Consider the following 21,982-nt stretch of genomic DNA (forward strand, 5'->3'; position numbering starts at 1 on the left):
ACTAAAGAATTGGGGTGCAACAGCTTCCTGCTAGGAAGAGTACAAGAAAGCACCTTTGGAAACAATTGGTCCTGTGTCTGAACCAAAGCAGCAGCTCTTGCCTGATGCTGATCAGTACTTAATATATCAGGAGATATGCAAAAACTCATTATTGGGCAGATGTAAGCAGCTTGCTTTCATATCCTGCTCCCCAGCAGTTAGAGACTGATTTACATCCTAGAACACGTGGTTCAATATCCTTTTCACTATGTGTTGTATTATATATAACATTAGATACTTCTGATTTCAATATAAACATCTAAATCTGAATCCTAAATCTTGGTCTGAACAATTCACTGTGGCAGACGGGCCCACAGTTAAATCATGTGCTGTGTAAAAAAAGCATTTCCATTTATCAGTGCTGAATTTCATACCTTTAACTATCAATTTAGGTGACATTGGAATTCATTAAAACATTTCTTCCCAGTGTAACAGACCCTATATGTGAAGTTCATGTTCATATGGCAATCAATTGTATTTACAGTTATAAACACAATTACTCTGCAGTACCATGCTACAGTTCCTGCAGCTCATCGTAATGTGGATGCAAGGTTTATTATTATTGAGGACTGAGAGATGGGTTAAAATAATAATAAATGCAAACATTCTGGTTAAATAGGAGGAGACTGTGAAACATTAAACCAGCTTTGGAAAGGAACAACTCCTTTCAGTTTTCATTGGCTCATATCATTAAATGAGAGGCATGACTCATCCATCATTACAATATTTCAGATTTAAAGCAGCACAACTTTGATTGCAGGACACCTCTACTGATAGCAAAGCCAAAGGGATATAATTGTGGGACAGATTTCTCATTTTTAAAAATTTATTTGTTCTATGTTACATGCAGGTTACAGAAATGTTTCATGTTACAGTTTGCCAGACTGCATTTTATCTGCTGAAGGGAACTAACTGTGAAATTAAATGAGCTGTTCTGAAGTTGAGAGTGTGCACATGCTCCTGGGTAAATGCTTGGAGAATACAATTCCTTTCCATACTAATTTTAATTCTCTAAATAATATTTGGATGGCAAAACATGTATTTTAAATGTATATTTATCATCTCAGGAAATTTAAATGACAGCACATACCTCCTCTTTTGGTTGTTGGGCAAGTACTCATTTTGATAAATCTAAATTTCCTGTAACTGGTTAGCAGAGTAGCCAACATATTTGTCTCACAAAAGTGTTATCAAGATTAATGTGCAAATAGTTTGCACTTCTGTGATGTGTGCAGTCCACATAGTTATTACAACTTATTTCACACATTAGGTAAAAGGTCAAAATACTCTTTTCCCCCCAATCATACAAAATTCAAATTCTTTGTTTGTTTGTTTTTTTAAATTCTTATTTTAAAATTTCTAAACTACAGTTTAAGTCTAGGGAAAATCCACTTCATTCCTGGCTCTCTAAAAGCATGGAAAGATGTCAAGCTTTCCAGAGCTGCTGTTGATAGCATGAAAACCAACACAATCTGGGCAGAATCATCATCGTCATAAATAAAAGAGTAATGTTTTGATTTTGTGCTATAAATAATGAAATAAGCACCTGATTTTTATCCAAAAAATTAAGAGGCATAATTAATTCAGGCATGCTTCAGGGTACTTCTAACACGCACTCTTTGTTCTCGTGTTTTATGTTCTATTTGCCTCAGTTGCTAGGATGTTACTGCAGAATAATACATCTTGAGATGGGTACTGCTGGGTGCTGCTGCTGTGAACTTCACTTCTCCTTCAGAACATGATCATTCTGCCAAGCTTGGTGTGATCCCAGCCTCCCACACCGACCTGCTGTTTTTAGGTGGATTGAATGAATGAATGGGTGAATGAATGAACAGACGAATGAATGAATGAACAAATGGATGGATGAACGAGTGGGAGACTCCTGCATGCCTGGAGGGAGGGCAGGGGCATGGGAGGCCTCGTTATCCCCAGCACGGCTGTCCCCAGCCCAGGACAGGGATACAGCCCTTGGGGACACCTCAGCAGGAAGAAAATGATGCCTACATTTCTCAGAAGGTGAAGGAAAAGCAGCTAGAGCTGAGGTTGAAGGACCAGAGATATCTCCCTGACACCCTGAAGCTTTTGCAAAGGTCTGCCCTGTGGAGAAGATGCTACAATACAGCCCAGAGTATGATGAGTGGCCTAGGCTGAGAAAGTTCCTCGCCTTCATTCCTTTCTGAAATAAAAAATACTCTACTGTCCTCCTGGAAGAAAGCAGTTCTGCTCCAAGAACTCCGTGTCCTAAAAGCTTCATATTGCCTCCACCATACAGTCACCTTTAGGTCAGTAGGAGCAGGCGAGTCTCCAATTCCAGGCAACAAATTTCATTACTCTTTTCCTTTCCTTTTTGCCAAATGAAGATTTGTTATTTTATCAACTTCTACGTGTTTGCTAGCACTCATGAAGCTGATGAATCAGTTGCAATCTACTTTGACTCGTGCTTACTGGCAACTGCACACCAAGTCCTGAGGGGCAGGAGAGATATGAAGCCTCCTACAGTCTCCACAGTTATGGCTGTCTTAGCTGGTGAGTTAGGAGGGAAAAAAAAATATCTGTCACACATAGGCAGTTCTTTTATGGCTCTTACAACTAATAATGCCAACTCAGATCCACACATGCAACAGCAAACTATGAAAGTAGCTGATTTTAACAGTGTATCAAGGAAACTGCTCTTAATGTAATAATAGTCTCCACTTCCAAAGCCCTCATGAAGCAAACTAAGTGCAGAGAATCTACATAACTGATTATATTATATGGTTTATCCTAGTCTCAAAGTGCATCAGGTAGGAAACAGACACAATTTGTGTGATAAAAGTATCAGGAAAATTTAATCTCTTGTTCCCACACATGCACAGCTGCATCCTAGAATTGGTCTGCATGAAAGCAAACAGAAGCAGCCAGGGATCATGGGGCAAAGCCTTGGCCATCAGGTGTAGCTGTGTTGTTGTGTCCATGAGAGACAACCCAAGTGCTCAGGAGGCACTTGGCCTTGCAGCTGCAAGAATAACCACTGAATACTGCAGGTCAGAGCACTCCAGCTCAGTCCACAGTGCCTGAATTTATTATCATGCAACACCATGAAATCAGTCACAGAGTCCACTCCTCACCACATACCTGGTACAGCATCCCCTCAAGTCCTGTCACAGGAAGACGAAACCCCTCTGATTTAATGCTCAGGATAAATCAGCATTTATCCTGAGCACAGCATCCTGGTGTTCTGAGCAAGTCTCTTTACCTTACCTTTGTCTCACCATCTCTACTTTTAGAGTAACTTTTCAGAGCCAGAAAAGCTGAAAGCAGTGCCTTGCACAGATGGCCTCGCTCCGATCTCTCTGGTAGCTTTGCCCCACAGAGCAGCTAAACTAATCAAGCAGGCCCTCATGCACTGTGTGGAGCTCACCTCTGTGCAGTGGGAATCAATAGTAAAGAGGCCTTCTGTCAAAAATTTGATGTATTTCTTCCCATGTCTCTATTCCTCTTTAACTTAGTAAATCTATTTTCCATACTGAGCTCAAGCCAATTGCAAGGAATCCTATCTTAAAGTTTAAGCATTCATTCCTGTGTCTGGAAAAGATGCTCTTTTCTATGACTGCTCCAGTTCAATCTCATCTCTCATTTATTCAGTCTAGTTTCCCTTTTAACCCATGTTTTTCTGTCATCTCAGTTTCTCTCTGCATGTAGAAAATACCCTGGCATGGATTCTCTGCTCTTCAGGTATGCCCATGGAGGGTGTGCTGTCTTTCTGTGAGCATCTCTTTGTAGCTCTGGGCAAGTGGGCACAGTAAGAACACCCTCTGCCAACATCCTGGGAGCCACCCCCCAGAAATGGGCCACCAACTCTCAGATTTGTCTCCTGGGCTTTGCCCTAAACTCAGTCACCCAGTTTAAGGCTAAAACTTCTCACTCAAAGAAATGAATCTACTACTTTAACCTAACTTTTCCTTGATTGGGTTAAAAGGTTAAGTGGCAACTGAGCGGGAGTTTACTGAGAGACTTATTATGTACTGAAAGGTACCTATTATATTTCATTTTAGATATCACGTAAGAGAGACTTTGCATCTGCTGAAGTCACCTCCTTCCTTCTCTGTGCTGCCAGCCAATATTTTGAGCAGTCCAGAAATGGTTTAGCCAAAACACAGTATATAAATTGCAAGAGATATTTTTTATGCATACTCAACTTTCCATTTTGAAATGACAATATAAACCTCTTTCATGTAGCTGCAACCAACCTTTTCGTCTCTATACTTAACTCACCCAAATTACACCTGAATGCTTGCAAAGAACTTTAGGAAGAATATTGGTCTATTCTAAGACTTGAAGGAAATAAATATTGTGAAATATGTTTCTCATTCCCTTTGTTCTGAAGTTTTATGACTAAGTGCTGTGCTGGTAACAGAGGTTTATCAGGAATGCCTGACTTGTCCAGATCTTGAACTCTAATAAAATAATTCAACAGAGCAAGAAAAGAAAAGGGGGAAGGGGGCAGAAAAGGGAAAAAAAATTAAGAAAGAGTAAGCCAACTACAATACATGAAGTCTAATTGTTACTTGTAACATACGGTCAGTGTTTCCATCACAGCTGTAATATAAAAAAGGCTGATGTTGAGCTGGTAACATCTGCTCTGTATCCCATGATTCCTGTATTCCTGTTCACACTAGCTAAGGCTCTGGCCTTAATTATTTAGGCTTGGATCCTACTGGTTTTGGTTTTTTTTTTTCTCTAAAGACAGATGCTCTTATTGAAAAATACATCTTGCAGAGTTGATTGACATGGACAAACAAGGTCCCTAAGACTGCTACTACAAAACATGGTCCTTGGTTCCTATTCTACAAAATACACAGAAAGAGGTAATTTGCAGTTGAAATTCAGTAGGTTATTTCTGATAATATGACAGTAAGTAATTAATTAGAATGGTTTGCAAAAAAATCTAGAATGATGGAAGCCTAATGCAACCTGGAGCTTAATTTAAAGAACACCCTGTTAGTGACCAAGCACGTCAAAACCCTCCCTGCATGCTCCACTGGCAGGAGTGTTCCCAAAGGACACAGTACTCACTTCTGAAATCTCAACATAAGAGAGGCAGGAATAATTTTAAAGCAGCTCAAAAAATAATACCGCAGGCAACTAGGCTGTACATAAATAAACATTTAGCATAAGCAGATTCAACTGCAGTAATAACAAAATTAACTAAATTGGAAAGTGAATTCCCAAGATCTTCTGTGTGGATAGAAAAATTCCATGCCTTGAAGACCTCACGCACCTCTCTCTTTTCCTTGTTGGCAGGAAGTAGCTAACAATTAGGATGTGTTCACCAAACCTTTCTGATTACAGGTACCCTACCTGAAAAGCTGCGTACCCCATCCTCCATCTGCTCACCACTTCCCTCTGCTGCAAGTTGCTATCCCTTCTCACCTGCTTGCTCAGCTGCTCACATAATTGCTCCTCACCTCATTTCAGGCACAAGGAACCACATTAATAAGGATCTAGTACTGGCATTGTTAAAATAACCTGCCTTGCTCCAACTGAAAGAGGTCAAGGCAGAAGACAAAATGTTAGAGGTGACAAGAACTTGGGGAGGGGGTGAGGGAGCACGCACAGGACAGCAGCTAAAGACCATGTGTGCTCACACTGATTAGAAACAAAGAGATATATAGCTTTGGGTGTATAAACAAAGATCTCCCATTGTCCTTAGCAGAGCAGAAATGAAAAAGAGTGAATATATGGGTCACTGAACACTCCTAAGTCTGTTTACATAGGGTAATTTGGAAAATGTATCAATCCTGGGTACCTATCTTAAAATGAAACAAAACACTATCTTTGCCATCCCTAACTGACCTGTTTTTCTTACATGATGAGCTGTTACTGGAACAATGTCTTACAGTGCATCCATTCTGCAAGTAATCCTGCATCCTCCTCTGAATTTCTAAACTGGTAGAACTGAATGCCAGCAGAACACCAGCCAAGAGTGCTACACATCATAAGGTCACTATATCATAAAAACAACATTCAGTGGGGATAGATTGTGAAACCTAAATTTACAGCTGGGCTGTGTTTTGGTTAACGCAACACTCTTAAATCTGAAAAACTGCTAAAATACAAACAATATGGATTTTATTTTTAATTTTTTTTTTATTCCAAGCGTAAGCATTCAGTTGCTGAGGAAGCTGACCTGAACAACTCCAAGTAATAAGAACATATTCTTCTGAGATGCTACTGATGTATCACAAATTGCTTTAGAAACCTGCCACCTTTTATATTGTATGAGACATCAAGGGCATTTTATGAACACACCTCTAAGAAACTTGGCAGAGGCTTTGAGAAGCAAACAGAACGTTACTTGGAAAACATTAATGACCTTTATAACATCTGGTGTTTGATCCCAAGATAAACTTCGGCCAGCATCCACCCTTCCACTCTTCTAGTGCTGTCAGGAGAAGACAGGGAGGGTTTTCTCAGGTGGGAGTGCCCAGGTGCACTCAGGGAGAAGAAGGGGTGGCCTGCACCCACCATACTCCCAGGGCTAAGCCTTCAACAGCAGAGCATGTTGTGCCAGGATGCACAAACCAAGGCTGCTGGGACTGCGCTGTGATGGCTGCTGCAACTGAGGTGTCTCCTTCTGGGGTGTGGCCACAAGTCCAACCATGTCTGACCTGGTGCAGTTTAACTCCCGGAAAGAAATGGCAGTGTCTCCTTCTTGCCTGAAGCTGAAGCTATATTTCATGGGACTCTGCCTTACAGACCCCATTCTCCACGGTTCACAAGGCCTAAACAAAAACTTTAGCTGTGTAGAAAAGTCTAGAGAGCTTATGGGAAAAAACCCAAAACTTGGGAGAGCACTCTGTACCCATGGCTCAGGTGTACTGGAGCTAGACCAATATTTAAAGAGAAAAAGATTAACAGTAGCAGCTTCCTTGTCACTTTCTGCCATCCAAAGCCCATGTACAAACAAGAACTCTGCCTTAATGAATAAATCTTAGATGGAATAAATGAATGAATAAACAAATGAATAAATCTGAAATCTTATCTGGTTCAGGCTGGCTCTTCACCCTCCTAGGCCAATGATCTGCTAGTGAGCTACACAAGCACTGTTCCAACTCCCAAGTTCCACCATGCAAGTACTGTCCTACAGAAAGAGGGGGAAATACTAGGGAAATTGGGTGGAAGCCACATGTTCAATTGCCTTTTGCAACTCTTCTCTCAAGGATTTCAGTTCTTGCTGTGAAGTGGAGGAATCTTTCCCATACAATCAGATGTACCATTCCCAACAGATAATTGTCTCCTTAGCTCATTACTCAAAGGCCTGTGTGCTGTCTCACATGCCTGATGCGCTTCAGCTCAGGAGCTGCCTCTTACACTATGGACTGTCTCTCACAGCTTTCAGGAAAGATCTAGGCCAAAAAAAATCCACCTAAACTAACATAGCAGAAGCCACCCCAGAAATGTGTATACACTGGATTTCCAAAATGATCTTACAGAAGTACAGAGCTGGTTTAAAGCAAACCTGTTTTGTCTCTCCAAAGCTAATCAGTGAATAATAAGTCAGTGTATTTCCATTGCCACTTGGTGTCCCCAAACCTATTAGCAGCTCAAAGAAGCTTGGCAGGACAGGTACAAGCTGGATGAATACATGTGATTTGATGCTTATATTTTGTTTTGCCAAAAGACTGTGCTGACACCAGCTAATCTCACAATGCGTGCCAGGCTCAGCCTACACCTCCTGCAGAGGTTGCTAACTGCAAGTTACACAATGCCTGCGCACTGTACAGCCTGTTCTCAGGTCCACCAGGCCTCCAGAGGATGGGGAAATCCCTAAATACCAGGAATGCCTGGGCTTTTGTGTTACAGGTCCAAATAGAAAGCGCAGTCCTCCAGCACTCCTTCCTCCTTGCCCATCCATACTGCAGAGCTAATTAAAGTGTTTTTATCATCTCTGTGAGTAACCCTTAGGAGGTCTATGCATTTCCTGACAGGGATGACTGCTAATCGAAACTCCTAAGCTTCCCCTTTCCTACCATTTTCCGGGATCTGCATTTGCTCTCTACACAGCTTCCAAGCATTGTGATGTCAGTGTCCTCAGTGCTCTGAACACCAGGGAGGCGTGCAGCAGGGCCAGCGCTCCCGCACTTCACAAGCATTTGGGCTCCAAATTCCACCACAAGTCTCACGTATCACACTTCCCTCAAGAATGTGAGCAGGCAAGTTGGCCAGACAGCTCTGGCATTTGGACATGGCTATGGCCTGATCAACAGCTGAGTGGAGTCAGAGAGACTCCTTCTGTTCATTACAGCCAATTGTAGAATGGGGGCCTGTGCAGCACAGATTGAATGGCATCATTGCAGAGATCATCCCTGCTGGCCTTAGCACCCTCAGTGACGAATTAATTACATATTCTGTAAAACACCACCGAGTGTGCATCTCATCCTGGGGAATTACTGAAGCTCCCCTGAACTGACCAATGTTCTCCCACCCCAAAACCCCCCGAGACCAGCTGGAGCTACCTGGTGGCTGGGACAGGGAGGCATCAGCCAGCCCTTCAGGCTCTCCCTCCTCCCCTGGCTTTCTAAAGGGCCACACTCTGCCTCCCATTTCTCATCAGAGGCGTGCACCTCTATGTGTAAATGGAAGCACTAAGTAGTAGCCATAAAGGAAAAGAGAGCAGGAGGGAAGATTTCTGTCTGGTGGGTTATTTTGTATAGCTGGCAGGTTCACTCTTGTATTTTCAGTCTGCCTTTACTTTGGTTTTAGTACTTCTCTCTCTCCTGCTCCTCCCCTATACACAGTGATAGAAATACCTTAAAGAATAATTTAAGGAAAGGAAGCCTACAAGTAACAAGCTTTTGTAAATGGCTGGATTGCAAGTTGCTCTTTTAATACAGTAAACTGCAAAACAAAATCACAGGTGCTGTAAGAGCCTATAGATTGTTTCCTATAAGGCCATATTAATATTTTATACCACTGTCATCTCTGAGCATTCTTGGCTGACTTGTTACCTTGCACAATCTGGAAGGAGCAGTTTGGCAATAAGACAGATCAGTGGGGACAATGCAGAACAGCACTTCAGCAAGAGGTGCTGCACTCACGATGCAAATGAATCTCTTGACCTTGAGCTTCCCCAAGTGTGTGGTGTCACTGAGCAGGTTCATGACAGTGTAACACCACACACATGGCAGGGATGGGATGGGGCTGGACAGAAATAATCCTTCCTATGTATTCTTTAAGTACAGAAGCCTATCTTATAATTACTAAGCATATGGCATTTTTAAGGCAGCCCTGGCTCCAAAATATGTTACTCTGAGATAACACAATATGACTCAACACAGCAGCATGAGACAGAGCTGACATGTGCAGGTAAGTTGTCAAAATAGGTGACAGATGGAGTTGTGCTTAAAAACATTCAAGATATTTGCTTCTTAGCTTTTCCCCAACATGCATTTCCCACACAGTTTAAAAAATTTACCTTGAAGTGCCTCTACATAATCTAATGTGATGAAAGAGAGAGAACACGAGTGAAAGAACGAATTGCAGAGTTGTTACAGATAATATGCGACATACAGCAGATACCAGCACACAGCAAATAGCCCTGTTTGCTGACAACCTATATTGCTTTGGAATAGTTTGGCACAAATTGCCTATACGTGCATGATGTGTATTTTCTCCTTTTTCTTGCAGCTCTAGTGATTTGAAAGGTAAACTCCTCAGTGATCAAGGAAAATTAAATTTATCAGTTCATTACAAAAGGACGAGATTTAACACAAATCATCAGTGCATGTTTTTTTTTTGTAGGAGAAAATGTTCTTCTGCCCTTTAAAAGGAAGTGACATGACCCTCTGTTTATCTGATTGACATGGTTGATATATATATTTATATATTTCATGAATACTGTACTACACTATTCCATTTCTAATACCCACATCACAAGGAGGCTTTTCTACATTTCTTCATATCTGGAAAAGAAATACTTTGAAATGGAATGTAACTTCACCCAGATCTGTTTGTTGCTGTAATAGAGAATTATTTGTTCTGCAGAAGCACCTGATATAGTAACAAAATCCACCCAGAGAGGAGTTCAACTGGCATAACTGGCATCAGGGAAGCAATTACCACAGGATCAAGGTCTCTGACAGTCCAAAATACTTAAGTTAGATAAATTTAAAGGGTTTAACTAAAGCTCTACAGTTTCATCCTGTATTTATTTCATTTATTACTTTATTTACGACTATTAAAAGAAAATACCTAGCTCAGATTATTTGTGCATTTCAGTACAAATTTGCATCTAATAACATCTCTTGCAGTTTGCAAATTTGAAAGTGGGGATTGGGGAAGGTGGTATGTTCCTTTAAATAATCCAGCAGCTCTTTTGTGGTTCTCACAATGACATTTTGGGGATCTCACCATTAGTGGCTGCATTTATGCTATTCAAAGCCTGTTTGTATATAAAGAAAAATCAACAACAAAGATGACATCCTAACTTAGAAGCATGGCAAAATGGAAAGTCTATTGCCATTCAGGAGATGAAACACAAAAGCTGTAAGTTTAGTGAGCAAAAGCGACTGACTTTGTAAAGAAGGGCTGCACCTCAAGGAAACAGTACATCCTTGGCAATGAAAGAAACAAAGAGCCAAAAAAAGGGATCTCATTAAGTCGGTGTGTTTGTCTCCAGGTATCTGCTCTGCTCATCCTCATGCCATGCCATCTAATACAAACTGTAGCCATGCTAATGCAGAACAGTCTAGGCAGGGTTTATGAGCTCATGCTCAGTTTCATGCTGACCATGACTTCCTGCACAGTGCTGTGGCATCTGGCTGGCTTGATCATGGGATCCTGGAACCATCCAGTCATTTCCCCTCCAATGAGCAGTCAGAAAAGGCAAAATACTGCATGGTTTGATGAACCCTCTATTAACCATCGCCCAGGTGGGATTCTGTAGGTTGTGAAAAATTACCTGTTCCCAAAGCTACTGGCAATAGTTGTTGCCAGTGAACTTTTGCCACTAAAACCAGAAGCAGTGGGGACAATACTGCAAAGTAATTTCTGGTATGTGGCTGAATTATGGAAAATAAGAAACATGGCAGAGACCTGTGAGCGTGCAATGGGCAAAATGGAGCAATGTCAGAGCAATTGCTGCAGGTTTGATATGATCCTGCTCCTGCATGCTTCCATGACAGAGCCTATGACTGATGCAAATCCAGGAAGAAGGAAGGAAAAGGCCATTTGTGCAACATCTGCCAGGCTCCCATATGGCAAGTTCCAAAGTCACTATTGCCTGATGACAGCATGCAGATTAGGGCATCAGTGTGGCTTGAACTGGAACTGATCTTTCACTGACTTTTGAATAACTTCATGGCATGGATTAAGAGGGGCGTAAAATTTATCTTCACATCACTGTTGGTTCCTTGCCCATAAAAATTATTCCAAATTCAAGAGCATTAAGGAAGGGTATTTTGAAAACACACATCAAGAATTGAAACTATTTTGAGCTTTTATTGATACAATCCACACTTAGCATAGTGCTAGATGCTTAATTCAGATCTTTTGTAGCTATGGATCCTTTTTGTACTTTGAATAAAGATATATGTCAAGCCTTGGATAAGACTACCAGTAGCATTTTTTAACCCTTGTAGCATTAAATCCTTAGCTCTCAAACAATTATTTCCATCTGTTCAGCTGAGAGCACTCACAAAGGCAGGGAAATGTTCACCACCTCACTCAGGGAAACCAAAGTGCAGAAAGGTGATTGGGAAACCAAGTCCCCTGACTTCCACACCACGTCTACAAAACCATTCTTTTTATGGACAGTCTGAGGTACTGACCCCAAACACTGATAATGTAAAAGCTATTTACATCTCATGTTACATCTACACTTTTAGTACGACTGAGCAACCTGCAGCACCCAAGAGGGGCATGCAAACCTCGTCTGTCATCATGCACGTTCCCCTCAATCTTTCATTTAACTTCACCTTGCCTGGGAGATTGATAACTGGTGTTTGTGCTGCTCCCAGGGACTGCAGTGGCACAGTGCTATGTCAGCCAGAGACGGGAAAGCTTGCTTGGCATCATTTGGTACTCAATGAAACTTTGTAAGTTGGAAAGTTCCATTTGAACTACAGCATAACTGAGTTTGTCTTCCCTTAAATAGAGGGTGATAGAGAGAGTAAATGGAGGGAGAAATAGGGGAGGGAAAAAGACAAGAAAGAACCCACCTAGTCTGCTGACTTGATAGTCCTGTTTGGGGATTTTTTTCAGGAGTCTCCTGTCAAGATTTGCTGACACATGAGCTCTGTTGAGTCTTACAATGGTGATTTAAGATGTTACTGCATCCCTTGCTCTCCCCCCACTTCTGTTAAAGGTTATAGTCTGCAAATCAGGATTGGCAGAAAAGAATATTTTCCTCTGTCCTGGCCATTCCAGTTGAAATTCTGGCATATTAGTTAAAATAGTTTGATGAAGGCAAAGAAGAATGGCACTGGAAGGACTGTGGAGGTCACCTAATTCATGTTTCTGCTTGTAGGCTGGATGAACTGCTGTGTCCCACATGACAGATTTGTCTCACGTTGTCCTAAACACCCCCAGTGTTAGAGATACTGCAGCCTACATGATCCATGCAGCTAATGAAAATACTGAGAAGTAGAGGGCCTGCAGCAGGCTTCCACAAATGCCCACTAATGCTTTTTTGCTAGCAACTATAGCTTTTAAACATTTTTCAACCAATTCCCTAGATTTCAGATGCAACTAGCACATGGGATGATGTCAAAAGCCTTCCTAAAACACTCCATGCCTAGTCCTCTAGAGAAAGACACCGTATTTGCTATGCTGTAGCCCAGTGACATGATCTTCATTCCCAGAAGCCCTGTGACTACTCTAGCTTCTTACAGGAGCTACAAGGAAAACTGATGCCCCAGCTGCATTGCATTTTCTGCACTGGTCTGCCTAACTGCATCCCATTCCACTTACAAATCACAAATCTTTGATCTTAAGGCTATTTTCCCTCTTTTTCACAGTGTTTGAAGTGAAACATTTGTGATTTAGCTAAAATGGATTTTTACTATTCTTCCTCCCTTTTGTTTGCACAGGAACTCTTTGCACTTGTGCACTTCATACTGTTCTTGGAGGAGCTCCTAGATCTGTTTGACTTTTTCCTTGGACAAGATTTCATGACCACACTGGAACTTCACTTTGAGGTTGCATGAAGGAAAGACAGTTCCTGTCCTTTGGCTACAACCCATGTACCAGTTCTATTGCATGTCTTACACACAGAAAAAGTTATAGCATATTTCAGTACCTGCCTAAACCATCTGCTTCCTTTATTTTCCAGTGAATGGCTAAATGAGGCTTCTCTAACAGAGCCTGTGCTCTAGAGGTGTTAATTGGTTGTTCATGTAGAACCTTATATCCTGGATCTTCCTGGTGCCATTGCAAGCTCACATGGCAACTGCATTCAGATTATTTTCCCCCTGGTAATTTTTACAGGTCTCTCACTGTCTCTAACCTGGCCCTGAGAGCAGCTGTGCACATCCTGGAGTTCCCACACATCCCATCTCCCCGTGCTCCTTGCTGCTCTCTGGGTAACCTGGAACAGCCACAGGCCATGGGGGCTCGCAGGTGGGGAAGTGAGCCAGGGGACTCACACCCTCGCTCTGTAAAAAACACAGGGCTCTTTGAAATTAAATCCTCCTTGACAGAGTTTGGGCTAAATTACAGGAGTGAGACCTTGACAGGAGCTGGGTTCCCCTGCAGCACTTTGTGCCAGTGCTTCTAAAGCACATGGAGAAAGCAGAGAGTCGCTGGGTGGGACTGGCAGAGCTGGGTGTGTCCCTTTCCAGGGACATGTCCCCACTCTGTGAGACACGTATTCAATCCTGTACTCAGCTCCCTCCCGTTTAGAGGTGTCTGTTTGGTGTCACACCAAGTACCTTCCCTTCCCTCCATAAGACCTTTAACTGTCACGGGAGGCATCCTCTTCCTGGGGTGACTTTCCAACTAATATGCAGATGTGGCAGGCCGTGCTTATTTCCCAGGCTCTGGGAGCTGCTCAGGTGATTCCTGGGTGTTTTGTGTGCTGCCACATTGAGTGTTTTCATTAAATGCCAAACAGAATTTACCTTCCCTGGGAGATGAACTAAAATGATCTCTAGAAGTATTGGTATGCACAACAAAACTTTTACATCACCATTAGCAAAGCAGAATATTTCTGTTCCTATTATTTCAAGTTGAATAATTTAATGCTCACCCTTTTTAAATTTACCACTTTAAAATTAAAAACTCATTAAAATGTTTCAATAACAGTTAATATTAGCATAGCAATAAGACATACCAAGTGGGCATTACCAGGAGATAATTGACCTGATCTGTAAATTGGTGCCCTTGGCTTTACCTCTGGATGTCAATCAATTAAAGCAGTCAATCATCCCTGAGCTGTGCCTGCCTCAGCACGTCTTATTGCTTAATCATATAACTGTTGAGCTAATACCATTCATATTTCTGGACAAAAAATTCCACTAGGAATTCCCATTTATTATCACATCAAAATTAACAAGATCTTGAAATGCATATTATATTATTCATAGCATAATACTCTGCAAAATGGAAAACATAAAAATATATCTCCCCTTCTTTTTCCCCTTTTGTTAAAGCCTGCCTTTGTTAATTAGCCATTCTTTAGGATGATCAAGTAATTGAGATACAGGTTTTAGATCAGGTTCACAGGGAGTATGTGGTCAAGTTAATGAGTCATGAAGAGACTAAAATGTCACTGTATAGAAAACTGACTTGTGCTCAGCTGATATTAATTGCAGTGGCACTGGTGAAGTCAATAGCTCTATGCCAATTTACTGCAGGTGAAGATCAGGCCTTATGTTTACAAGAGTGTGGAATTTAGTGAATGACATTTAATCTTCTATATAATGAAATTTAGTGCATGTAATTTTTTTAACTCTTCGGATTCTGCCTAAAACCCTTTGCTTGGATGAATTGTTCTACTTAAGCTAATAACTTGGCAAAATATCACATGAATAGAGAATGAAATGGATCTGCCTGTGCCAGTTAAAGCTAACAGATTCGGACCCTTTGTGAGTTTAAAGCTGACTATATATATTGGAAAAATCCTTGCCTTCAGGACAGCCATGCAATCAAATGGAGCACAGGACCTCAGTCCTGCACATATTTATTTGTGGATATTGTTTACTGGAAGGGGCTTGTGAGTGTTGAGCTAACATACACCCATATAACCAGGATGAGGGCCTAGCTTCCTTTTTAAATTCAGAGATGTAAATGTGTCATTTTGAACATTAAATAGGGTGTAAATCAAATAGGCTTGATCATTATTGAAGTGCTGAAAAGCTATCATTCTGAAAGGAAGCATCTTGCTATTTTCTCCATAATGAAGCAGCAGACACAACATTATTAATGATAACTGTGTCTGGATTGTGCATTCAACCAAGATAAGAGTCAACATGTTTGGTAACATCAAAGAAAACCTGATACCTCAAGTATAAGAAGATTAGTATTTACAGTGATCTGTAGGGTTGGCAGTTCCAAGAAGTTGAACAGACAATGCCAGGAGGGACAATTAGTAATAAATTGGCACTGGGATTCTCTCCTGTGCTTGAAATCTGGCACTGAGCATAAACACACGTTGGAACATTTTGTTTAGAGCTTCCTGCTGCAGCCAGAGCGGGGCTCAGCAGAGTGAGAGTTGTTACAACACGCTGGGAAAACCCGAGACGGGTTCTCTCATTGGCACTGAAAGGTGTCAGGTACTTTGTACAAAGGCTTCAAGGACAACATCTCCATCACGTTCTGGGAGACTCACCCAATTCTTTTGGACATGCCACTGCAAAGCTATCGTGTGAAAGTTCAGGGATCCAGAGATTATTCCGCAGAACATACGGTTAGGCCATGAACCATCCTGGAATCACAAGGTACAAGCTCACAGAATGAAGGGCTCTTTATGTTAACACCAATTTATTTATTTTAGAGAATAAAAATATCCATTTTATTGTATTTATATTTACTTTTAATACCTCTGCACTGACCTCAGCATGAAAAATATGGACAGATCCCAAGTCACCCTTATGTGTAGCTGAAGTTGCTGGAATTTGCAGCCCTGCTGGGAGATGGGAAATTAGCTAAATACTGCACATCAGTATTATATCAGCTAAATATTTCACATCAGTGCATAGTTTTCTTTATTTTGATTTAAGTGGCACTAGAAATGGTGAACACAGTAAAATTATTTTAAAAGTATCCAGGAAAACAGGAAAGAGTGGAAAATTCCTATGCCTAATGCTCACCTTACTTGTGTTTGGCATAGCTCATCGTGAATGAAGCCAAATCATCCTTACACATTGATAAAGGTGAAACTAAACCACTGGAGGTGGAAACCCAGGAATATTTCTGCTAAATTTGCACCTCACATTATTATTGAATGCTTTTATTATTGGATTACTTTCACTGCATAGCTCACTGAAATCAATAGGAGGTATTGATGGTATCGAGCCCTGGAAATTACCTTTTGATGGAACATCTTTACAACATGTAATGGATCTTCATGATATCTCTCTACAATAGATAAAGTGTCACTGGATCCAGTTACAGATGAGAAAAAAGTTTAAGTGACACAGACGAGGTACATGCTAGAGGTAACTAAATACACATGCTAGAAAATTACTTTTTCATTTAAGGCTAAAAGTCAAATAATTGGTAAATACATTGCATTGATTCTCTTTTTCATGTCCCTTCAAATATAAAAGCCAAACTATAATGACCAGATGTGTCAATGTGAAACCTAGAAGCCTCTAAAACCACTGGCTGCACTATTAGCAAGCCATATTTATTACCTAATCCCCCTTTCATTTAGGCCAACATTGTCAAAGTTTTTCAGTACAAAACCCTTCATAATGAAGAAACTATAAAGAAGTAGTGATGGGTTCATGATGGTAATGTAGTATGGGCCCATAAAGGATCACAGATCCCTGCAACAATTGTGTATTAGAGGAGGATTCATGTATATAGCTGCTTTTAATGTGATTTGCAGACAGAAACAAGGACATTACTACTTGGAAAAAGCATTTTAATTCAAAAATTTTGGTGTTAGATAAATATTTTAAAAATACTTCATGAAGACACTATTGATGTTTTCTTTTTCATCAGCAACTGAGCATGGAGAACAGGACCAAAGTTCATTTAAACTCTGGCATAGCACTAACTATAGAATGCTTGAAAGGTTTATATCAGGTTTCCCAGATTATATAAACTACAAAGCCACAATTACACAACTCATGGCTCTTTCCAAGATGATCCTAGTTATTACACAGTTATTACACTTAGTTTCTTTTTGGCTGAAACATATTTAATATTTGCTGGTGTAAAGGTGTGTTTATCTAGAGAAACAGCTACTCTCATTATCAAATAGGAAAAGAAAAGAAAGAAAAAGAAAGCAAAGAAAGGAAAAGAAAAAAGAAAAGAAAAGAAAAGAAAAGAAAAGAAAAGAAAAGAAAAGAAAAGAAAAGAAAAGAAAAGAAAAGAAAAGAAAAGAAAAGAAAAATGAACAACATATAATGGTGCAATTCTTCACTTGCAACTGAAAGATTCTGAGTACATTATTAAAAAAGCATTCTAAGGAATTTATTTTGAAATACTGGTATAACATATAAATTTTTGGATTTGAAACTCATGTATCATGTTGTGTCTTCATCACTGCAGCATTAAAAGCTCCTGGGAAATGCAATATTATCAGCATCACTGCACACCACAACATCTAGGTCTAAGCATCGGAGGGGGGGTGATGGGTCAAACCTTTGCCACAGCTGAGATGTTTGGGTGAACAGCCCACAAAATCAATATGAACATTTGGGCCATATCTGAACAAATCAGCAGTAGTTCATTTGCAAAACTCAGCTGAAGGGTATGTTAAGAACAGCATTTCTCACATGAGGTTTCAGTAATTCTGCCTTTGTTATGGATAGGTCTGTAACAGCCCTTTGGTATTTGGGTAGAAATCCAAGTAGAGTGTTCAGAAATGTATAGCATTTAATATGAATCAAAGTACTATGATAAAAAAAATAGTTTGGCCCTTTGCTGCTTCTTAGGTTTCCATCTATTAAGAGACCAAGTTTCCCCAGCTGCCAGCACAAGTTACACAACGGAGCATTTTTGGGAAGTCTTGTGCTGCCCATCTCAGCAGGTGTTAAACTTCCTTTTTGGAGAGTTTAGGAGCTCATCAGACTTGATGACTGGTTATAAAAGATGGACCCAGTGTCAAAATGCGTGACTAAAAACACCTTTAATTAATGTGATAATAAAAATCTAATTGAACTTTTCTGCTTGAACCTTTCCCCATTGCAGGGTCAAACAAGAACTCAATTTAAACATCCTCAAATTTCAAGAATATTTGGATTGAACTCCAGTTTTGATCTAAACTGGATGGTTTTGATCCACTTGTTACAAAGTCTGATCTCATCCTGGATAAGAAGTAGCATTACTCAATAAGGAGAGTTAATACTGGAACTGTGACATTGGGAAAACCTGCTTGACATGCAAGCTTGTTTAACCAACAGAAATAGGTTGCCAAGATCATAAGCCAGGGAACAGTTTAACAAAAATCAATGAAGAAATTACAAGTGACTAATAAATTCACACAATGAGTATAAGCAGCTGAAACTAGAGAAAAACTAGAGATAGAGACTGTAAACATTTTGCACAGAGGGTGGAACCTTGCCATTGCTGCACCCGTAAAACCACAACCTCATCGGCTTTCTTAAAGTGATTGGGTTCCACCTGGTTAAAACCTAGGGGATTTAAAAAAATCTGCAGTAGGTGATTGTTGATGGTTTAATTGCTAGTCTACTTTCCTTTGCAAGTTTGACTTTAATCTGTTTATCATCACCTAAATAGAAGTGTCTGACAGAAGGTTCCTCTTTTTAATACCACAATTGCACCTCACAAAACCAGAGTGTGAACCCAGTAAGTCACAGAAGCAGCAAAGAAACAGAAATATTCTGACCCTAAGCAGAGAGGTGATTTACTAGAAAGGTGTTGCACAGATGAAAAAAGTAAAAAGTTAACTTTTCTTTTGGAAAGTTTGAGGTTTTTGTCTTCCCACAGCACTTATGGAAATCAATGAGCAACAGCTACAGCATGAGCCAAGGCATTTTGTTCTTCTGTCTGTTGGCAGGTCAAGGTGTGAGCAGTGGTTAAGAGTGAGCATTCTTCTGTCCTACAGGTGTTAGTTACAACATAGTAAGTTTGATTTAAGTTTGTGTTCCTGACCCTTATGTCTCCATGCTGCAATAGAGGTTGCATGACATTTGCCTTGATTGGAAGGATGGAGAAGGTGACCACAATGGACAACTTGCTCAGTAAAAACACAGCATTCCATGCTGAACTCCATTAAATATGAGACTAGTTTTTAATATTGCTTTTGCATGCCCTGCATGGATATAGCTCACCCTGTACTGAGGCTGTGCCATCTACAGTTACGTGGCCTCTCCCTCTGCGTGACCCGTGGCGTGCAGGGACCTGCCCTGTGGAAACGCCGTTGTCTCACCCCACAAGGACGCAGCAGCTGAGTGGTGATCCCTGCTAACCTGTTAGGTCAGCATTATCCTACAGCAACAGCAGGGCTGGGACAGTCAGGTACCTGTTACTCAGCAAGCCACGCCACTACAATTAATACAGAACAAATCAGTGAATAAAATGACTGCAGGCACGAAAACACAGAACGAGGTTAGAAAAAGGATGGCACTCTGGTTGCAGCACATTGGTGCAAAAGAAAAAAAATGTTTGCTATATTTAATACATCTAAATGCATTCTGTGTATATTCCCCAGCCCCTGGAAATTTGAACGAGCCATATGTCAGCTGTTTCCTGAAACTCTTGGTAGCACTGGATATACCCACTGCATGCTCTCCTTATCAGGACATTTCCATCTCATGCACCCAACACCATCTCTGGAAGCTTTCCCCAATTGATTTAGTAACAGTTGAAACTTGCTACCAGTCATTAGACAAGTTCATTTGGATCATATGGCAGAGCCTCAGAGCTGTTTAGAATGTGTTCAGGGATGCATGGAGACCTGTGGGGCCTTCCTTAGATCCCACTGAAGGGACTGGGGACCTGTGAACTCCAGCGCCCACCTAAACAGCCCTGCCCACCTAAACAGCATTGCCCACCCCTGAAATGCACTGCCCAGCCCTGAAGAGCCCCTTGTACATGAGGGATCACTTCAGATTCAGAGAGTGCTGGGATGAACACAGGCCACAGTCGCTTCTCCCCCACCTTACCAAAAAGGTGTTATCAAAAGTTTCTGAATCTCACCATTGCAACAGCACTAACAAAAATGTCATTTCCTTGCATTTCTCATCAAAGGCTCATTTTCTAATAGAAGTGGAAACACTCTCTGCTTGGGATGTTATAATGACAACAGCAAACACATACACAGCTATAAATTTGACTCTGAAACATGTTGAAAGGTTAGATTTGTAAAAATGTAGGCAATTTGACACCTCTAGATCACAGCAAACACAAGGCAACAAAACTGAGCTTCCAGACCGTCAGTTAATCCCAGGCTCCTAAAAGTGTCTCTTGGAAACTATTTCTACAGAGAGCAAAATAACTAATGTAATTGGAAACACTGTAGAATCAATGGGGAATGAAAGAGGATAAAGAGAGGCGGAAAATACACACCAAGATGCACAAATAGACATACAGTATAATTAGCTTCAGTCTATTGTATAACAGAGTCATAACAAATGACTCAGCTCCTTAGGTGGTGTAATTAGACTTCAGTGGACCAACCCCAATTTAAAGCAGCTGATAATTATGATATATAATTACATGGACTGATTCTGATCTGTATAAATTATTAGTAAACTTCAATGAGGGCAATAAGGTCAATCCAGTGAAAAAATTGTGCAAGTGAGATACAAATCAGATGTCCAATAAAATAATGAAGCATCTTATGTTCACACAGCTGCTCTTACCTCAGGCATTTTTTTAAATGAACTTCATGTGGACAGGAATTGCTTGGGGGTCCATTCAGATGTGGTCATTTCTGTGATGCCACTCAGCAGCTCTTCACTAGCTGCAGAAACTGTATATGCTATATGGGAATGGCAGGGCAGGGAAATGTTACATCCATTTGGAAGTGCAGGGGAAAGACTGTCTGGGAGAAAGAAATTGGCCATGCCTGATTTAGGACGGGGTATGGCACCTGATTGCTACGTGCTTTCAAAATGCATCACCTAACAACCCACTGGGAGCTCAGCGACTTCTGCCAACCGAAACCATCAACCCCTAAAAACAGCAGAGGTGTGGGCAGAGCTGCCTGCAGTTCTCTTAAGATCTCCAGTGTGAAATGACTACAGAGACACACCTTAGACCCCATCTCTAATATTTATGCCTGTCTGTGTATCCTGCCTATTAGTGAAAAAACAAAGAGAACTCCAGAATAAGCTGTTGGATTTGGTATATTCCAGCTGTGAAAGCAAGCCAGGGTTCCTCCAAAGCAGATAACAAGCATGTCAGGAATTGCTTCTGATGTCAAATCCATGTCCTTATAGCTGACCTCATTAAAGGCTCTATCATGCTCCCACTGAAACCAATGGCAATGATTTCTGCAGTTTGCTATGGAATGTCTATGTACTAGTCAGCCTTGAAAGTCAAAAAATGCTTGGCTCTTTCTCTGTCTGCCACTTTCACCAGAATTCTTGATGTGTTTTGGAGAGGGCTGAGGTCTCTTCAAGCACAGATGTAGCTTCAGGGAGTGCCCCAAGGTGCTGTCAGTAAATAGGAGACACCAAGAAAATGTGCACAGTCTCTCCCACTCCTGGGGGAAGGTTGAAAAGGGACTTGGTTCCCCATGAGCCACCACAAACACAGACCCAGGGGCTGCCCAGCCCATACCAGAGCAGTGCTGTGGCTACAAAAATGTTGCTGCTCTCCAGCT

This window comes from Motacilla alba, chromosome 11 (assembly GCF_015832195.1).
Source record: "Motacilla alba alba isolate MOTALB_02 chromosome 11, Motacilla_alba_V1.0_pri, whole genome shotgun sequence".
Classification (NCBI taxonomy): Eukaryota; Metazoa; Chordata; class Aves; order Passeriformes; family Motacillidae; genus Motacilla; species Motacilla alba.